This window comes from Pseudorca crassidens, chromosome 21, assembly GCF_039906515.1.
Source record: "Pseudorca crassidens isolate mPseCra1 chromosome 21, mPseCra1.hap1, whole genome shotgun sequence".
In the NCBI taxonomy this organism is placed as follows: Eukaryota; Metazoa; Chordata; class Mammalia; order Artiodactyla; family Delphinidae; genus Pseudorca; species Pseudorca crassidens.
Genome location: NC_090316.1, coordinates 12519750 through 12539339, shown reverse-complemented (window position 1 = coordinate 12539339; position 19590 = coordinate 12519750). Strand labels below are relative to the sequence as shown.

The 19590-nt window shown below is 44.5% G+C and overlaps 1 pseudogene; it reads left to right on the top strand.

Moving 5' to 3' along the window:
• The first annotated feature begins 7707 nt into the window (after positions 1-7707).
• Positions 7708-16999, top strand: LOC137216197 (calpain small subunit 1 pseudogene; annotated as a pseudogene).
• The last annotated feature ends 2591 nt before the right edge of the window (positions 17000-19590 follow it).

Sequence of the window (19590 nt, the reverse complement as noted above, 5' to 3'; positions counted from 1 at the left end):
TTAAGAGGAAGATGAGCAAAGTGAGTAGGAAGATGCGAATGATTACAATTCTCTCAATCTCCCTGAGGCCTCATTTGTTTTTTGTTTTTTGTTTTTTTGCAGTACGCGGGCCTCTCACTGCTGTGGCCTCTCCCGTTGCGGAGCACAGGCTCCGGACGCGCAGGCTCAGTGGCCATGGCTCATGGGCCCAGCCGCTCCGCGGCATGTGGGATCTTCCCGGACTGGGGCACAAACCCGCGTCCCCTGCATCGGCAGGCAGACTCCCAACCACTGCACCACCAGGGAAGCCCTGATTTTTTTTTTTTTTAATAGCATCATTTAACTCAAATTATAGGTAGCATTTCAGGCAGTCTGGAAGGGATGTTTTAGGGTGGGGACTTGTTTCAACGGTCCTTAGATTCCACAACCACACAGGCTCCCACACCCATGAATAAACTTGGCCCTGGGAACGAAAAGAAGAAACAGTTCTCCCACCTGAGAGGAGACAGCCTCTGCTGTTCTCTGTTTGGGATCCACCAGTTTATGGGGAGCCCTGGGCTGGCCTGGGCAAATCTGCATCTCTTCCTGAAGGGCTGGAAGGCCGGTTGGAAGGGGGCGGTGGCAGTCAGCTGCCCGCAGCATGGTAAGCACAGCTCTGGACCCGCGTCTGCCCCAACCAGTTCCCAGCCTCGGAGCCCAGCCTGTCCAGCCAGGGGCTCAGAGAAGCCTGGGGCCCTCAGCCGGAGCACCCTCCTGTCCCCCTTTATTCCCACTCCCAACCTCACTCTATCCTCTTGTTCCTTCCCCAGGGGCCCGGCACTCTGTGGATGTTCAGGGAAACCTGGTCCTGACTCTAGCAACCCCTCTGCCGCCCACCAGGCGCAGCTCCTGCCCTTTCTCAGGTTCTCACAGGAATCCGATCAGGACTTCCTAGCAGGCCTCCGAATCCCAGGCTCTTAACAGTGGTGAGCCAAATCCCATATCTCCTTCTGGGACACAGCTCTAGCAGAGCCATCTCTGGCCCAAAGCCCACCCCAGCTGGGCCTCCCCTGAGCAGAGGATTTATCTTTGGGGAGCTGAAGCGCCAGGCCCTCCTCAAAGCCTCAGGTTGAATACCCACTGATAAGGCTCGGCCACATCCTAAGGGGCGTCTCCTGGTGCGCGGGTGAGTGGTCCTGGAGGCCCGTCCTCCAGCAGCTGGGTGTGGCATCGCCTCACCATCCCTCAGAAAAGGCAGCTGCGAAGAAGATGGTGACCACAATCCTCCCAAACCGGAGGATCGGGAGTCTGGGACGCTTTCACCTCTTTGTTTCTCCAGTTTCGGGAAAACAGACAAAAGTCATCTCGAGGGGTGAAGGAAAACTGATCAGCTGACGAGAACTCAAGGAAACCTCGGCTGTTTCGCAGGCTCATTCGTTTATTTTCTGTCCAGTCACCCTGACAGCCCCTACTGGGCTCGCTTCCCTTCCCTGTAAACAAGCGGCTCTAATTAAACTCGTTCCGTTGCATAAAGGTATATAACCTTGAAGGGCCCATAAAAAATGGCTTCCCTCTGAAGACTTCCAAAAGCGCGTGGTCCCTTTGTCAGGCCCCGGACAAGGTTAATTTATGTCGTCGCTATCTTACTCTGAAGAACTCGAGTTACTGCACATCTGCTCTCTGCCTAATCTTTGCAGGAACATTGTGGTGGTCTTGTCAGCTCAAAACACCTAGTGGTCTCTTAACTGTTTCCTGCCCCAGATGTCCAGGCTTTCGGATTTGATTCTCTCTCCGCCTGGGCCCCCGGAGAAGCTTTCCACTGCCTTTCAGGCAGTGTCCTGGCTGTTCCGCGTCCCCGGACTCCAGCTCGGGGGGACTCCCGCTCCCAGACACGCTGACTTCAGGTAGAGACTGGGAAGCCCGGCAGGAGAAGAAAGCAATTATCCCTTCATGTTCAAAATGGAGGGAAAAGATGATATGAGAGGGGAAATTATGCAAGAAAATATGGATGCCAGACAACGCTGTTCTTCAGTCTGTGGTTGCAATTAGAATTTTTTTAATTGAATAGAATAAAAATATCAGCGTATATTACATTAGTAAAGGCATTCTTTTGTAGAACCTTTGCTTTAACTGTGTGTGTGTGTGTGTGTGTGTGTGTGTGTGTGTGTGTGTGTGTGTGTATTTTCTGGGTTATACTTAAAAATTCCTTCCTATGAGTTGCAAAGTAGTTTGAAATCCTGGTGTAGTGCATCTGGAGCTGTCTCAGTTCTACGGCTTTAACATTTCCCATCAATGTGACTGTGACCGAGTCCATTATGGTCTCCGAGTCTATTTTCTCAACTACAAATTGGGAGTGGTAATAATATGCACCATATTAGGGTGACTGAGAGGCCCCAATAAGATAAAGTGTGTGTGCGCTTTACTGCAAGGTTCTATGCCAATCGAAATCCACCTCACACCCCAGGAAGGGCTTCACGGAGGACGCCCAAGTTTGGTACCCGATGAGAGAAAGGGAATCACGGAGGAAGCCTCAGGCTCAGGTGTGGCTTCAGGACCTCACACGCTGCTTCATTTATTTAACAATATTTACTGAATGCCTTCTATGCATCAGTGACTATTTGAGTGACTGTGGATAAACAGACAAATGCTCTGACTCCGTGGAGCTGATGTTCCAGTGGGGGGCAGCCAAATTAAAAGAAAAAAATGATAGTGTGTGACATGATGTTGAATTCTCTGCGGAAAATGGCCTACAAGTAGACCAGTGCATTTGTTAGCAATTTTATCTAAGATCCCACGTGATTTTTTAGCAAGTTTTGGTGGCTGAAAATGTTGGGAAACCACTGTATAACTTTGCTACTTTGGGGTGATGTGGTATGTAAGGTACCCAAAGACCCTTTTTGCAAAGGACACCCTCGGAATGTGTTCCCTTTAAGAGCTCTCTGGGATAATCCACCTTGGGCATCTTTTGATGACATCACCATCAGTTTTAATAAAAAGCAGCTTTAAATCAACAAGAAGGGCTTCTTGTCTAGAAGACAAGTAAACACATGGAATTTGTTACCTGAACTAGTTGTAGAGCCAAAACATAGACAGGTTCAAGACAGGCTTAGATAAATACATGGATAATAAATGTTTAATGGCATTTCAAATTTTTAAAAGAGATCACACGAACTATACGGCGTCCTGAGAGCTCGTGAGTAATCTTGGCTTCTTTGTACCAAGCCAGTGGCTTACGCACCATCCCCATCATCAACACTGTATAACTGCTGTCTGGTGACTTAAGTCCCGGGTCTCCAGCTCTTGTGATAATTTTTAGCAGCCAAGTTCAAAGGCTGGGAAACCAAACCTAAGGCTGGGAATCCTGGATACTCAGCCTCGCTTCCAGTTTTCATTTCTAAGTCAGTTCACATTTCTAAGACCCACACTCTCCTTTACAAAACTAGTCTCATTGACCTTTGAGGCCCCACTGAGTGAAGGAAAAACAAAAAGAGAAAACCGCTGATATAAAATTGTATCATGAGAGGGACTTCCCAGGTGGTCCAGTGGTTAAGACTCCGCACTTCCACTGCAGGGGGGCACAGGTTCGATCCCTGGTCACGGAACTAAGATCCCACATGCTGCGTGGTGTGGCCAAAAGAAAAAAATAAAATAAATAAAATTGTATCATGAGATCCTATCCATTTTGGAGGAGAAATCAGCACACTGTTGCCATGACACTTTATGAGGTAACAACGAGCGTGTGAATTAACCATGCTAGAAGATCTGACCCTAGGTCTTACACACTCAGAATCTTGAATTTGTCAGCACATAGACGGTGGAACTGTTTCTCAAAGGCAGTGCTCATTAACCAAACTGAGATTTACATATAAAAGCGAAATTCAAATTTTTACTAAAAAGGCAAAAATATATATTGCCCTATGGTCTAAAACAGGGTCAGCAAACAATGGCTTGTGGGCCAGCTCCGCCTGACGCCTGTTTTTGTAAAGTAAGTTGCGCTGGAGCACATCCAGGCCCTAGGCTTACGTATCGTCTGGGGCTGCTTTCCCCGCAGGAGCAGCAGAGCTGCGTTATGGCCACAGAGCTGCTGTGGCCTGCAAAGCTGAAAATATCTGCAATCTTGCCCTTTACAAAAAAGTCTGCCGAACTCTGGATGTGAATATTTTTGTTAATACAATTAACACATTCTCTCCTTGAAGCAGTATAAACTAAAGTGGGAAGTTTGTTTAATGAGCATAGGAACAGAACAGGTGGGCTTCTTTGGGTGATGTGAAGGACTAATTCTCAGCTGAGAAAGTATAAGACAGAGTTGTCTATTACAGAGGAGCCATAATATTAAAATCCACCAGACAAGCTTCTTTGTCCTTTGGGCTGTGCTTGAATGGACCCTGCCACACTTTTCTTCTCTCTGTCTTTTGTTATTGTGCCTCCGTTGCTAAAGACTCCCCATCAGATTTATGTAGCAGGCCGACCCTCAGGCTTCATGTAGCATGAACAAAACTGGTCCTGTTTCCTCCCTCCACAGAGCCAGCTCATCACAGTGACACAGCTGAACGGAACACAGAAGTGACTCCAAAGCCATGACGTGAAACATAGCTATGGACTCGGTGCTCTCAATGGTGGTAAAGGATGGCTACTCCTGGCAACACAGCCAACTTCTGAAAATCATCTTTAGCTCCCTCACGCATGTTACACTGCTAAATCTTCTTTCTCCTTTTTCAAAATTCCATTATGCTGTATATGAGATGTCTTCATCACACAGGCAGACCGCCTTTCTCATTTCGAGTTGTATTTCTCTAGGTATCACCATGCCTTTTCTTATGTACACCAACTTAGTGTCTCCTAGTTCTGTTCTTCACTCCTCACCAAGATGCTATGGCTAGGGAAACAAGAAAAGAAAGAAAGAGAGAAGGGGGGGGAGAAAGAGAGAGAGAAAGAAAGAAAGGAAAGAGGAAGGAAGGAAGGCAGGAAGGAAGGAAGGAAGGAAGGCAAGAAAAAAGGAGAACAGAAACAGAGAAGAAAGCTCCTAATTTGTAAATCTTATTCCTGCCATATTTCAATAAAGTTGTTGCATGTTGACTCGTGTCCTCCCCCTCCAAAAAAAGATGTTGACGTCCCAACTGCCAGTACCTCAAGATGTGACTTGTCCATTGTTGCAGATGTAATAGTTAGGGTCAGGTCATACTGAAGTAGGGTGGGCCCCTGATCCAATATGATTGGTGTCCTCATAAGAAGGCAGCCATGTGAAGAAAGAGACAGAGAACACCATGCAACAACGGACACGGAACGGGGGTGATGCAAACCAAGAAACCAAGCAATTGCAGGTGAACACCAGAAGGTAGGAAGAGCCAAGGAAGGAGGCCCCTCTATATTTCAGAGACAACATGGCCCTGCTGTCATCCTGACTTCAGACTTCTGCCTTCCCGTACTGTGAGGCAATACATGTCTGTTGTTTTAAGTCACCCAGTTGGGGTGTTTCATTACAGCAGCCATGGCAAACTGATACATAAATACACTGAACCAAGTCTTGTAGCTCAGGGCCAGACTGTGTGCCAGACTATTTCAGGGCATTGGTTTGATAGCTGAACCCATTCTCTTTTTCCCATTTTTGGGGGGCTCCTCATGTTCGGCCCCACTTACTTTCTGCATGTAAGATGGCAGACATTTTGCTGTAAGAATTATTTCCCATCTACCTCGATAAATCCTTTTTAGAAACATTCTGCACTAAGCACTGTGTCTAGTACAAGAACACTTTCCTAAAACAATGTGTGGAAGTACCTCTTCTTAGACATTTCTAACACATGTCAAGTTCTCTCTTCCGTGGGTGTGCAGTGGGTTAAGAAACTAAAACACTCGTCCACCCACTCCAAGGCCTTTCTTTTCTGTGACTGTGATTTACCACACTGCCCATTAACCTCAGCATCTGGAACCTGGCCACACTCCTCCCCCAAATCAGACACATCCTTTACGAATGGACCAACATCCTTTAAGAAACATCGAGACTCATGCAGATTCTGGCTCCGTCACTGGTAAATAACAGTGATGATGATGACAGGAGTCTTTGGCTTTTTAAGCCATAAACTTAGCTCCAGAGTTTTGATTCATAGCTGGATACGAAACACTGTGGGAACTTTGATTAGCAGGTGGTCCCATCAGGTGGATGAATTGTTTCTACTTTCTCCATAGTTATTCACAGTTCATTTTCCCTTCAGGATTTTTTAGGTAAGGGCTTGGAACTCTAACATGTTTGGGTTTTAAATTCTGGAAGGCACGCGGTGGAAATTTTTGGCACTCTCTTCTGAGTGATTTATGTACTGCTCCCATTGGATGATCTGTTTTACGCATGTGTGAAGGACTGATGCTCTGGAAACGTTTGCTTCAAATTTGCATGTGTTGGCCCTTCTGCACCCTGCACTTCACACTGAAATGAAAAAACTCCTTCCCCGAGAGATAGTTACACTACATCCTGAGGGAAAAGATCTTGAGATCCTTTCACCCCTTTTTTTTCCCACTGGTAAGCATCATTAAGAAGCCAAGAGTAGGAAATCTGATTTTAAGATCAGCTGGGAAGATACCCAGCTAAAATAACTTGGAAATATGTTGGGAATTTCAAAAACATGATGTGTGGAGAAAGGATAATTAAAACAAGAATCTCTGAGGCCTCCAGAAAGCAGCAAAGCAGCAAATTCTGCTAAGGCATCTGGTAAGAGTTTCTCTTTGATGATAGCAGACGATTAGTGGCTCTTCCACTTCTGAGAATGAACGTTGCCCTTGTTAAACAGAAAGAGCACTGTGAACAAGTCATCTCCAAATCACCCTGAAGGTAGCGGTGTTGAAGCATCAGCCCTCTTGGAATAACTCCTGCCAGAGTCATCCTCTAGGACAGTGACAAACATGCTGGCTTCATAAAGAATGGTATCAGTCCCAGAATTTAGAATTTAGAGCTGGAAGATGGCAGAGATATTCCACTGGGTTTTAGACAGGCCGTTGAGTCTATCCATTGGGCACCCGTCAGTAAATAAGATTATGTCATCTTGATCTTTCACTATCAGTTGGGAACCCCATGGGGTGTAGGGTCAAGCCCACTGGGCAATAATCAATAATAGCCCCGTGCTAACAGGGGTCACGTCTGGCAGTCTGGTTTGTCAACAGGAACCCTGTATTCACACACAGAACTGAGTCTAGCTTATGAATAATCTTTCTTCATCTAGGATAACAAGCGATTTTCTAGTGGCCCGTCCCCAGGCTTGGTGCCATGGGAGAGATCAATGTACCCAGATGCACCCCTATGAAGGCAAAGACTAGTCTGGGTGCTCTTCCAGCCAGCCTTGCATCAATTAGCGTCCATGAGGCAGACAGGTGGCACATTAACGAGAGTTCAAGCAAAGGAAGCTGAATGAAGAAGCAGGGTGAAGGGAACCACGAGGGATGCTGACATGCTGGGAGGAGCGACAGCAGTGATCTGTCACCACCCTGGAGTCTGAGAGAACACACAGAGGGAGTGGCACTCCCGGAGCCTGAAGCGTTGGAGCCATGGGAGAAGGCGCAGGTGCTTCTGCAGCAGATGATGGCGCCACTACTACAACTGCAGTGAAGCAGGAGGGACTAGGAAATGAACAGGGGCCTCCTTTCTCTTCCTAGCCTGCAGTCTGCTGGGGCCACTCTCCTTTAGTCTGAGCTCAAGGCAAGCTCTCCTTCAGTCTGAGCTGGGAGAGGTGACGGAAGCAGCGTACAAAGAAAATCATTCTGGCCATGGGGTCCCAGATGGACTGCACTGGGGAGCAACTGGAGGTATGAAGACGGGTTAGGAAACTACTCAAGCTAAGAGGTAGTTCCGGCATGAAGTGATAAGGGCTCAGACTGCAGTTATGACAGTGGGAAGGGAAGGACAGGGCAGACTCAAGAGACATTGGTGAGGAGGCCAAACAGGCCTCGGCGACTGATTGAAAGTGTAGGGATGGCTGAGGAGAGGAGGAAACAACGGTGCTCAAGAGGTTTGCAGCCTAATTGACTCGGAAAATGATGGTGTTATAGAGAGACGTGGCGAGTTAGCTGGAGAGGGGGAGGCTAATAATTTACTGAAACAATTATGATGATTTTAAGGTTCCGGTACACCATCTGGGATGATATTTATTGGAGGTATTCTTCTTCACACGAATACTTCACCTGGGTTCAAGAGCTCATAAATGGCCTGGCTGTCCACCGTTTCCCCAAACCCCAAACCTAAGACATCCTCATCAATCCTTTCTCCATTACTCCCAAATTAATCAGTCTCCAAATCCTATTCATTTTACTTTCGTTATCTCTCAAATCTACCCACTTTCCCCAATCCCATACTCTTTATCTTTGTTTCGACCACAATCATCTTTCACCTAGAATTCAGCGATTCTTTACCAAATGGTGTCCTGCCCCACCCCCATCGTTTTCCACAAAGAAGTCAGCCAGGATGGTCTTTCTAAATAAGAAATCAGATTCTGCCATCTGCAGATTATATCCCTTCGGTGGCTCCCTTGGGATAAAGCCTTAACAGAACATGATAATCTTCTCATAGTTGACACCTGTTTCATTGTCTGCCCTCATCTCTCATCATTCCATGTCTCACCTTCTATGTCCCAACCACACTGAGCTATTGACATTTTCTTGAATGTGTCACACTCTCTCTCACTCCCAACCTTGCACATGACTGCCTTCTCTGTCTGGATTATCTTCCTTCTTTCACAACGCATCATTCTCGACACCAAACATCAAAATATTCCTCCTCCTTCAGGGAGACTTTGCTGACATCCCAAGGCCATTCTGGGTATCTCTTTTCTGTGTTTCCTCAATATTTTATTTGTCCTGTATCATTGCTTGTAACACTGTGTAGAATTAATTGCTTATTTGCTTATGTGACTTCCACTCTAGATCTATGTGTCTAACCACAAAAAAGTATTTGTTTAATGAATGAATAAATAAAGCAAGTAGACACATTGTTCTCTTGGTATTTAAATCAATTCAACAAGCTGGCACTGTATAACTACTATTTGCCGTGCCCTGTGCTGGAGGTTGGGTGTATAATGGTGAGTGCACTCCTGCAGACAAGAAATGTACAATCTAGTATAGTAGAGTCAGTGATAAGTCAGCAAATATATTACACAAAGTGTTCAGTAATACGGAAGGGTCAGATGAGTGCAGTGGAAAAGGCCTATACTTAAACTCAGACTGAGGTTCAAATTTATTCTCCAATTTTTATATGACCTTGAACAAAAGGCTGAACCTCTTAAACCCCAGTCCTTTAATCTATAATGAGGACACAAATCCTATTTTAGACCTTATTATGATTAAATAATAACCGTGGGGCATCATAGGGTTCGTAGATGTTCAATAAATGCTATTTTCTTCCTTTACATGTTTTGCTGTTGTGTTTGTGCTGTCATTGTTCGGAACTTAAAACATCTTCGGATACACCTTGTTAAAACGTAACAGCGGGTGATGGGGCAGTGTGGGGATGGGGCAGAATTTAATCACAGAAAGGGGCTCAGATATTTCCTGAGAGCTTTTGCTAGGGGAAGAAGGAAAGGTCTCTGGGAAGGATCCAGAAACAGGCAGAGACTCAGTGGGTGGATGTGCACGGGAGGGGGAACTGGGATCTGATTGGCATGTTGGCCTATGACTGATACTGGCCTCCTCATTTGAAAATCCTAGGAGTTCCTAACGTCCACAGAGTTTTCCAGCCACAGCTAAGACCCATCCACTCACAGCTCTCACACATTTTCTCCTTCTTTCCAACCAGCTCAAAAGGACCGCGATGTGACCAGCAACAGCAGCAGCAAAGCTAAAACTGCAGGCTTGCCTCTAGCTAACTATATTTCTTCACAGTGTCTTTCTTTTGTTTCTTCTTTAATCCATCAGCTCTTTTCCTGGCCCTATTCCTGCCTTAGTTTGAGATCTCTGCTAAATTTCCCCAGATCAGGGATTTTAACGTAGCAGTGGGTTATCCCCAGTGAGCAACGAGGGCAAAAATTGAGTACAAAACAATAAAATGGAAGTAAGAAAAAAAAAAGAAACCAAAATAAATATCAAAAGCAAAGAAAGGAAGAAGAAAATTGGACTCTATTTACAGATGGCATGAGTATTTGTGCTGAAAATCTCAAGGAAATCTACATGACAGCTACTAGAATTAATATGTAAATTTAGCAAGGTGGGAGAGTACAAAGTGAAGCATCCAAAAGTTAATTGTATTCTGTACGCCAGCAGTAAACAATCAGAAAATTAAATAATAAAAATTCGATTTGCAAGAGTACCTAAAAACAAACAATACTTAGGAATATATTTAACAAAAGATATGTGAGAACTCGTCACTGAAAATTATAGAACATTGCTCAAAGAAATTAAGGAAGAATCACATACATGGAGAAATAATCCATGTTCATAGGTTTATTGGAAGGTTCCGATTCATAGTACGTTAAAATTCACAGGTTCATTGAAAGATTCAACTGTTAAGATTTCAATTCTACTCAAATTGACTGAGGGATTCAAAGTAACCCCAGTCAAAATCCCAGCCAGTATTCTCCCTGAAACTGACAAGCTCATTCTAAATTTTATTTGGAAAGGTGACAGCTCTAGAATAGCCAAAACAATTTTGAAAAAGAAGAACAAGATGGACCTTGATAGTGTAAGAAGAACTTATGCTATCTACAAAAATCGAGATAGTGCAGTATTGACAGAAAGATAGACAAAAGGAACAATGAAGCAGAATAGAGTCCAGAAAGAGATCCACACATATATGTCTAATGATGCTGGAATGACTGGATATCCATATGCAAAAAAAAAAAGTGTCAACTCAAACTATACACAAAAATTAACTTGAAATGATCATAGACCTAAATGTGAAGCCTAGTACTATAACATTTCTAGAAGAAAACAATGGAGAAATTTTAGTGACCTTGGGTTTTGTGAAGATTTCTTAAATAGGAGAGAAAAACCATGAGCTATAAAAGAAAATGCCAGTAAGTTACTTTATCAAAATAAAAATTGGGGTCTTTAGGGCTTCCCTGGTGGTGCACTGGTTAAGAATCCACCTGCCAATTCAGGGGACACAGGTTCGAGCCCTGGTCCGGGAAGGTCCCACGTGCCATGGAGCAACTAAGCCTATGCGCCACAACTACTGAGCCCGAGTGCCACAACTACTGAAGTCCATGTGCCTAGAGCCCGTCATCCACAACAAGAGAAGCCACCACAATGAGAAGCCTGCTCACCACAATGAAGAGTAGACCCCACTTGATGCAACTAAAGAAAGCTGGCATGCAGCAATGAAGACCTAATGCAGCCATAAATTAATTAATTAATTAATTAATTTTTAAAAATTGGGGTCTTTAAAAGACATTGTCAAGAAAATGAAAAGACAACCAAGAGAATGTAAAAAATGTTTGCAAAGCATATATTTAACACAGGACTTGTATCCAGACTATTTAAAGAACACTTACAATGCAATAATAAAAAGACAAACAATCCAATTAAAAAATGAGTGAAAGAATTGAACAGACACTTCACTAATGACAGTATACAAGTTGCATGAAAAGATGTAAATGACACTAGTCACCAGGGAAATGGAAATTAAAACTACCGTGAGATTCCACCATGCACCCATTAGAATGGCTATAATTAAAATGGACAAAACCAAATGGAGGTGAGGATGCTCAGCGACTGGAATCCTCATACACCCCTTCTGGGAATATTATATGGCTCAATCATTCAGAAAAAAACCTTTTGGTAATTTCTGAAAAAGTGAAACATATGACCCAGATGTTCCACTCCCAAGTATATACACAAAAGAAATGAAAACATATGTCCACACAAAGACTTGTACACAAGTATTTATAACAGTTTTGCACACAATAACCCTAAATTGGAAATCATCCATAGCAGCTTTATGCACAACAATCAAAAATCAAAACCAATCCAGATGTTCACCGGCAGGTTATGGATAAACAGAAAGTGATACATGCACATGGTGGAATATTATTCAACAATAAAAAGAAACAAACTGCTAAATACACACCAAAATGAATAAATGTCAACATCATTATGTTGCGTGTACGATGCCAGACATAAGAGTATGATTCCATTTATATAAAAGTCTAGAATATTAAAAAAATCTGTGACCAAAAAGCAGCTCTGTTTTGATTGGGACCAAAGTAGAAGAAGGGAGGGACAACAAAGAAGCAAGGAGAAATTTTGGAGAATGATAGACATATTCTCCATCTTGATTGTGGCAGTAGTTCCACATGTGTACACACTGAGTTGTGCATTTTAAATGGATGCATTACATTGTACGTAAATGACATCTCAATAAAGTTGATTTTCAAAAACAAAGAAGGCTAGCCCAATGCTATGTGTCTCCATATACCTACATCTCTACATATAACCACCAATCTCTGGAACTTGAACTTGAACTTTCCAAACAACATCAGTTACCTCACAGTCTCACACAATGAGGAAGGCATTCGCTGTCCATTTTCCTTTCCTTCCTGTCATGCATACCTCCACATTTCACTCTGTCTACCACTCCACCCACAAACTAAAAGTGTGAAGTTCCCTTCTGACTAATGCAACAACTTTAGACTCCCCCTGAAACAACAAACACAGCAGCACGTGTGCATGGCGTATGTGCGCCCTTTCCCCCAAAACATCCCTTTATGGGGGGCGCTATACAAGGAAGCAAGTGATGTAATCATTATATGTGATAACTAAATGGTTAGAGGACAGGAATAAAGAATTGTAGGAGTTAACTATGAATCTGTGATGATACATAAATCATGTCACTTTGGAGTGGATTATTGAGGAGGAAGGGGACAACCATTTTCAGATTAGCTGCATCAACACGGGTGTGCAGGGACTTCCCTGGTGGTCCAGTGGTCAAGAATCCGCCTTCCAATGCAGGGGACTCGGGTTCGATCCCTGGTCGGGGAACTAAGATCCCACAACATGTCGTGGGGCAAGTAAGGCGGCGCGCTGCAACTACTGATTTCTAGCGCCTCAACTAGAGAGCCCGCCTGCTGCAAACTACAGAGCCCACGCGCCCTGGAACCTGCGCACCACAACTAGAGAGGAGCCCGCATGCTGCAACTAACACACCGTGCAGCCAAAAAATAAATAAGTAAATAAAATGTTAAAAAAAGAGAGAAAGAAAACCACTGGATTTAAAAAAAAAAAGAAAAAACACTGGTCTACAAGGTTTCACGGGTGTCCTGCACACCCTCACCTTCAGGTCACCTGCTACACAGAAGGTCAGCTAAACTAGCTTGTTTCCTTCAGTCTAGCCCAGAGGTCCCCAACCTTTTTGGCACCAGGGACCGGTCTCGTGGAAGACCGGTGGGGGTGGGGATGGTTCAAGTGGCAATGCAAGCGATGGGGAGCCATGGGGAGCGGCAGATGCAGCAGCTCACTCGCCCCCTGCTGTGCGGCCCAGCTCCTAACAGGCCGCACACCAGTACTGGTCCATGGCCCGGGGGTTGAGGACCCCTGGTCTAGTGAGTATTTTCTGCTAGTGGGGATTCCTTAAAGCTGCAATTAGTTAGCCTGATCCTATAATTTGCTGTGTTCCCAAAGCCAGTCACAATAATTCCTCCTGATTCCAAGAAGGTATGCCCAGCATCTAGAACATCTTTCTGCTATTGTCCACATACCCAGTCCTATTATTCTGACCAGCTGATGATTGATATTTGTGTAGGGTCTGAGTTCTGCTACTCGTGTCAATAATATTTGCTGACTCAGAGAAGCATTAGTGTAGTTAACGTAGAGGTCTTGCTAACCTCTGTCTCTTTCTGAAGGCCAGTTAGTATTGCTTCTGAGTTAGGGCATTGGAATCATGAAATTTTGCTGAATACGGTCGTAACATTTAATTCCTGCCAGTTACCCTCTGGTCAGAAGTATTAGAGGTCTGCAGATGGTCTGGCAAGGTTTCTAGAAGCAGTAGAAACCAGCAGCTGACTGCACAGCTATATAAAATTAAAAGCTGTTTCAAGATATGTACCATATGTACATGTACAAATCCATTAGGTAACATGGTGATCTTTTTGCATTATATGGGTATTAAATGCTATGGGAAATAAGGGACAATCAGAGAAATACATTGGCAAGGAAAAGAGAGAAACATGTATCGAAATCTTAACCTAGGATGGTTGCTTCCCAGTTTTGTTTTGTTTTTTTTTTTTTTTTTGCGGTACGCAGGCCTCTCACTGCCGCGGCCCCTCCCGTCGCGGAGCACAGGCTCCGGACGCGCAGGCTCAGCGGCCATGGCTCACGGGCCCAGCCGCTCCACGACACGTGGGATCTTCCCGGACCAGGGCACGAACCCGTGTCCCCTGCATCGGCAGGCGGGCTCTCAACCACTGCGCCACCAGGGAAGCCCTGCTTCCCAGTTTTAATAGGATATATTTCAGTTAAGAAAACATGGAGAAAACAGATGCAAGACTTAAAACTCTAAGACTGGTCAGTAACAATGAGTGAAAATAGCAATGCCTCTTTTCTAGAATCCTTAAGATATATTAGTGTCTTGTTTTAAATTAGAGAGAGACTAAATTAGTCTTTTTATGACAATTATGACAGCAAGTCTAGCACTATGGTTTTCATTTTAGGAGTGTTATAAATCTGCATAATATTGTAGGAGCAAGGAGTATGATCCTTATACCCACTGAAGAAATTAGTGATAAGAAGTTAGACTAGCAGAGAAATGAACGTTCAAAGGGAAACTTTGAAAAGATAATGAGATATTTGAATGAATTCAAGGAAACCTGTTTACCAGCTGTTTGGCTAAAAGTTCATGTAAAAAAATTCAGGGATGAGGCCTGCACTATTTGAAACTCTATGTGTCTTCAGGAGACCAACACTGGGATTAAAACTGAAAATCTTTCATCACTTTTCTGAATATTGGGACAATATGGTGTTCAATTGTAATCCATATGTTTAGCATTTTTAAGGTCAGGTTTCCTCCGGGTTTCATGAGCCATCAGGGAACCTCTTCTTTTAGTTGTGTAAGCCAAGGTGACTGTAATGAACCAGGGTACAAGCCTAGTTTTTACACACTTTTCATGATCTCTGTCCCCGATCAGAGAAGGATCTCTCTGGTCTGAGTCTGCCTGACACTGATGGCATGTGTGGGCACGTCTGCTGTACGCCTGCCTGGTCTGCAATTCTAGGTGATGCTGGGGTTTTAGAGGAAGAACGGATCATACTCTGACCCTCTCTGAGTTCAGAAACAAAACAGAAATAGACACCAGAAGGATCAAGGTGGGGAACACTGAGAGTGGCAAAGAATGGTTCCCCGCCAAAAGGAACTGTCAGCGGAAGTTTTCCTTTAGCTCAGGTTAGATTTCAAAAGACATTTCTCTAAGCGAAAGTTAATATTAAATTGGAGTTCAGAGAGTAAACTAAATTTTTTAAACACTGTAATCTGAAGCCATCTCTTTAGGGTAGCAAAGTTGAAATCCATATGCTAGCAGATGATCTTTGACTTAAAACAATTTTAAAGGACCGACATCACACTTTTTAATACTCCTTGTTATTATTAGCTCTATTCAAAAACACGTTTCTCACAGGTTCTTTGCACACTGTTAAATGTGCAACAAAGGTAGACGCATTTATTTTTAAGTGAGGAGAATTTTCAAGGACCTTAGGCCTCACTGTTCAGTTTGTACAATAAGTGGGTGGGACATTATATGGGTGACCCGGCATTCATGGGTCGCGCTGAAGAATAAATCCCTTAGAATTAATTCCTATCTTTTTTCTTGAATTTTGGTACCTGGCTGTTTTTTGCAGTGGCATCTTCCGTCTTTTACCCCAGTTTACAGTTCTATTCTGCCCCCATATCCACGTCTGGTATTCACCACAAAGTTGTTGAAGAAGTTATTATTGAACAAATCATTGTTGAATCAAGGAATTTTCTACCATAAAGCAGCAAATTAAACACTATGTCTAAGTTATTGGCATACGCAAAGATGAAAACCCACAGGCCTCGTAAAAGAACCTTTAGGCAGCAAATTTTTTACTGGCTTAATTTTTTTTACCTTTGAAGTTTTCCTTTCTTCTTTTTTCTGGAGATAACTGGAGTTTGTTGCTTAATTTTCTAGAGTTTTCTCAAGCAGCCTTCCCCCGAAGTCCAACGCTAGGGAGGCCGCACAGGTGAGCAGACCGGCGAGCGTGTGATTGAGGCATAATCTTGAGTCACAGCCACGGTCCTGGTTAACTCGTTCTTGAAGGAGCGGGAGGGGGAAGGGGGAAGAAGGGGGCACCCTGGTTGGAGTCAGGGGGAGACGGTGGCTGGGGTGGGGAGGGTGGTACAGAGGACAGCAGGGCCAAATGCAGCGGTGCTGGCGGAACGGCCAGCCGCAGCGCGGCCGGCGTTTCCCGGCCGGGTTACTAGCGTCGCCCGTGAGGCGCCTGCGCGTTACACCCAGAGCCCCGCCCCACGCACCCGTTACGCCATCATCCGGGCCAATCAGAGTGAGGAGGTCCGGCAGTGCCGGAGAGTCTTTGCCCAGCTGGCTAGAGAGTCAGTGCCACAGAATTCACGAACATTCTCAACCAAGTCGTGACCCGACCTCCCGGTCTGAAGACTGACGGTTTTAGCATTGAATCCTGTTGCATCATGGTGACCGTGGTAGTGACACGACCAGCAAGCTGGGCTTCGAGGAATTCTAGTGCTTGTGGAGCAATATCAAAATGTGGCAAACAGTTTGACGTTGACCGTTCAGGGACCATGGGCAGCGGTGAACTCCCCAGGAACCTTTGAGGCAGCAGGGTTCCGCCTGAATGAGCATCTCTACGACAGGATCATCGGACGCTACTCAGATGGGGGAGGGAACACGGATGTTGACAGCTTCATCAGCTGTCTGGTCAGACTCGTCAGATTTCTGTGCCTTCAAACCTCTTGACAGACGTGGCACCGGACAAATCCAGGTGGACAACCAGGAGTGGCTGCAGCTGACCATGTATTCCTGAATGGGAGCCCCAGACCTGCCCCCTCATTGCCTCGCCGCAGGACTCACCTTGGACTCTTCCGTCTCTCCCAGGGCTGAGGCTGATGGCAGTCATACCTTCACGGGCCTTTCAGTTCTCCCAGCCCTTGGCATCCAGCTTCTCAGCTAACAGCCAGGGCCCAACAAGCTTCACCACGCCCTGCCCGAAGGGTGACCCCAGGCCAGCACACCCAATCTCACACCCACTGCGTGACCCCTCTCCCGCACCAGTGCCATGTCCAACACTTGCGTTGCTTCCACATCCCAAGGGCCCTTCTCTCAGTTCTGGGAGGATCAGTCCAGTCCCTACACACCCTGGCATACCCATTCAGTTACCACCCGGAGAGCCCGAATTCCAGGCCATAACAGGCCCATATGCCCCAGTGCCTTTGTCTGTATTCTGCTCCCAGCCTGCCAGGCCCAAAAGGACAAAAATGTACCCCAGTGGCTGCTCTCTCTGAAAAAAAACCAGCCCAACAACTTTTCGCAGTCACTATAAATTCATGCATACCTCAAAGCCTTTTTGAAGAACTAACATACAGCTCAAGATTTTAACACTGCTATTTTGTGCTACAATTCAGATTTACTTAGTTAGCTCAGAAAAGTTCCCTCAGTACAGAAATCCATAGTCTTCCCCCCCGCCTTTTTTTTTTTTTTTTTTTTTTGCTGTACGCGGGCCTCTCACTGTTGTGGCCTCTCCCGTTGCGGAGCACAGGCTCCGGACGCGCAGGCTTGGCAGCCATGGCTCACGGGCGCAGCCGCTCCGCGGCATGTGGGATCTTCCCAGACCGGGGCACAAACCCGTGTCCCCTGCATCTGCAGGCGGACTCTCAACCACTGCGCCACCAGGGAAGCCCCTACCCCCCTTTTATCTTGGGAAGTGATGGAACAGTGTAGAAGTTGAAGGATCTGTAACAAACGGGGTATTTGATCAGGTACTACCTAAGGACTAAGTACCCAGGGTTTTTGTTTTGTTTTTCATGTTGTATCATATCACCCAAAGAAGGAAGAGAACTTTGAACACTCTTCCTGAGAATAATTAATGATTGATTTGCTATGCTTGGAATGTGTAATGCATTGAGTTCCAGAGGACATGCCTATCCTTACCAGTGGGCAGGAGAAAATGTACAAATCTTTCTGAAGAAAATATCTCTGATTGGATATCCTGCTAATGATCATGAGAGTGCTGTTTTGGATTTAAAGCTTGTTCTGCAACTCAACCCTAAACAGAAATTCTATTTTAATAAACAGGCAAAGACTAAGAAAAAACTACCTTATCAAGTGTGTGTTTGTAAAAACTCCACATCGCTTCCTTTGCAGGAATAGTCTTTGGCAGTAATTCTCATTCTGTCTCTGATGTTCATTAGATTGTATAACCTTGGATGAATCAATAGCCTGTAAAATAACTCAAAAGGTTGTTTTCAAGATTATATAAATGTAAAGATGTCAGACATTTAAGCATCATGTCTTGAATAGCAAAGCTATTCATTAAATACTAATTTTCTTTCTCTTCTCTTTTCTCCATATGTAGCATTTAAAACTTATTTTGTACACCACTTGGAATTTTATGTAAGCTTTGAGAAAATGCACTTTAATATCTGTGCTTTAGCAACATTGTGAAAGAATTTACCCCAGTTACAGGCCCCATTTACATGGTGAACAAAAGTATATAACATTGTGTGCAAATCAGGGCCAAACCTCTTTCGCAGGTCTTGAGACTAGTTAAGTATTCCCCACACTGAAACACTGCACGTTGGCCTGCTTCACCTGATCGAAGTGATGAGAGGTTAAAATCAGTGTGCAGAGCGCTTTAAAAATCTTGGGCAATCTTGAGCATCAAAAGAAAATCATTATCTGTTTTACCTTCCTTCTAATAGCATACTTAAGAATGAAAGTACATTTGGATGAAATCCAACTGAAAGAAAGTCCCCTCTGAAATGAGGATTCTGCCATTTCGAAGATTGTTGTGCATATACTCAGCGGGATATTGTGCCATAAGCTTGGCATGAAAAATTGAAGTGAATAATGGGTAAAAGAGAAAGTATTCTTCAAGTTTAAAAAAATATTTTTCTGGGCAAAAAGGAAAGTGACTGTGAAATTTGAAGTTCTAATCATTCTGGCTAAAGGAGAACACATTTAAAGGGCTACGTTGGGACCAACATAAATGTGTCTTTGTTTTGGGTCAGGGTTTAATGCATAAAGGCCTTCAAAAGAACAACACCTAAAACTGTGAGGCATTCCCCACTCCTTCAGACTGGTCCACCAGGCAAGAATCCATCAGTGTGTCGGAGTCATTGAAAAGAAAAGGCTTAAAAAAAAAGAAGAGGCTTATCCCAGATGTGATGGTTAGGGATGACACTCAGTTGCCTCCACAATATTTATTTCCAACCATTTCCTTCATTACTTACAGAAACTGCCTCCTACCAGGAAGAGTGAAAACATCTGAAATTTGCATTCCAGCCTCCCTTTGGGCTAGTGCACAGGCGTGTGACCCAATTCTGGCCAATGTGTTTGAACGGGAAGTATTCTGGAGATAGAAAGCCCTTAGAAATGTTTTCCTTTCCCTTCAGTTAAAAAGGTACATGTATAGGGACTTCCCTGGCAGTCCAGTAGTTAGGACTCCACCTGTTTCCACTGC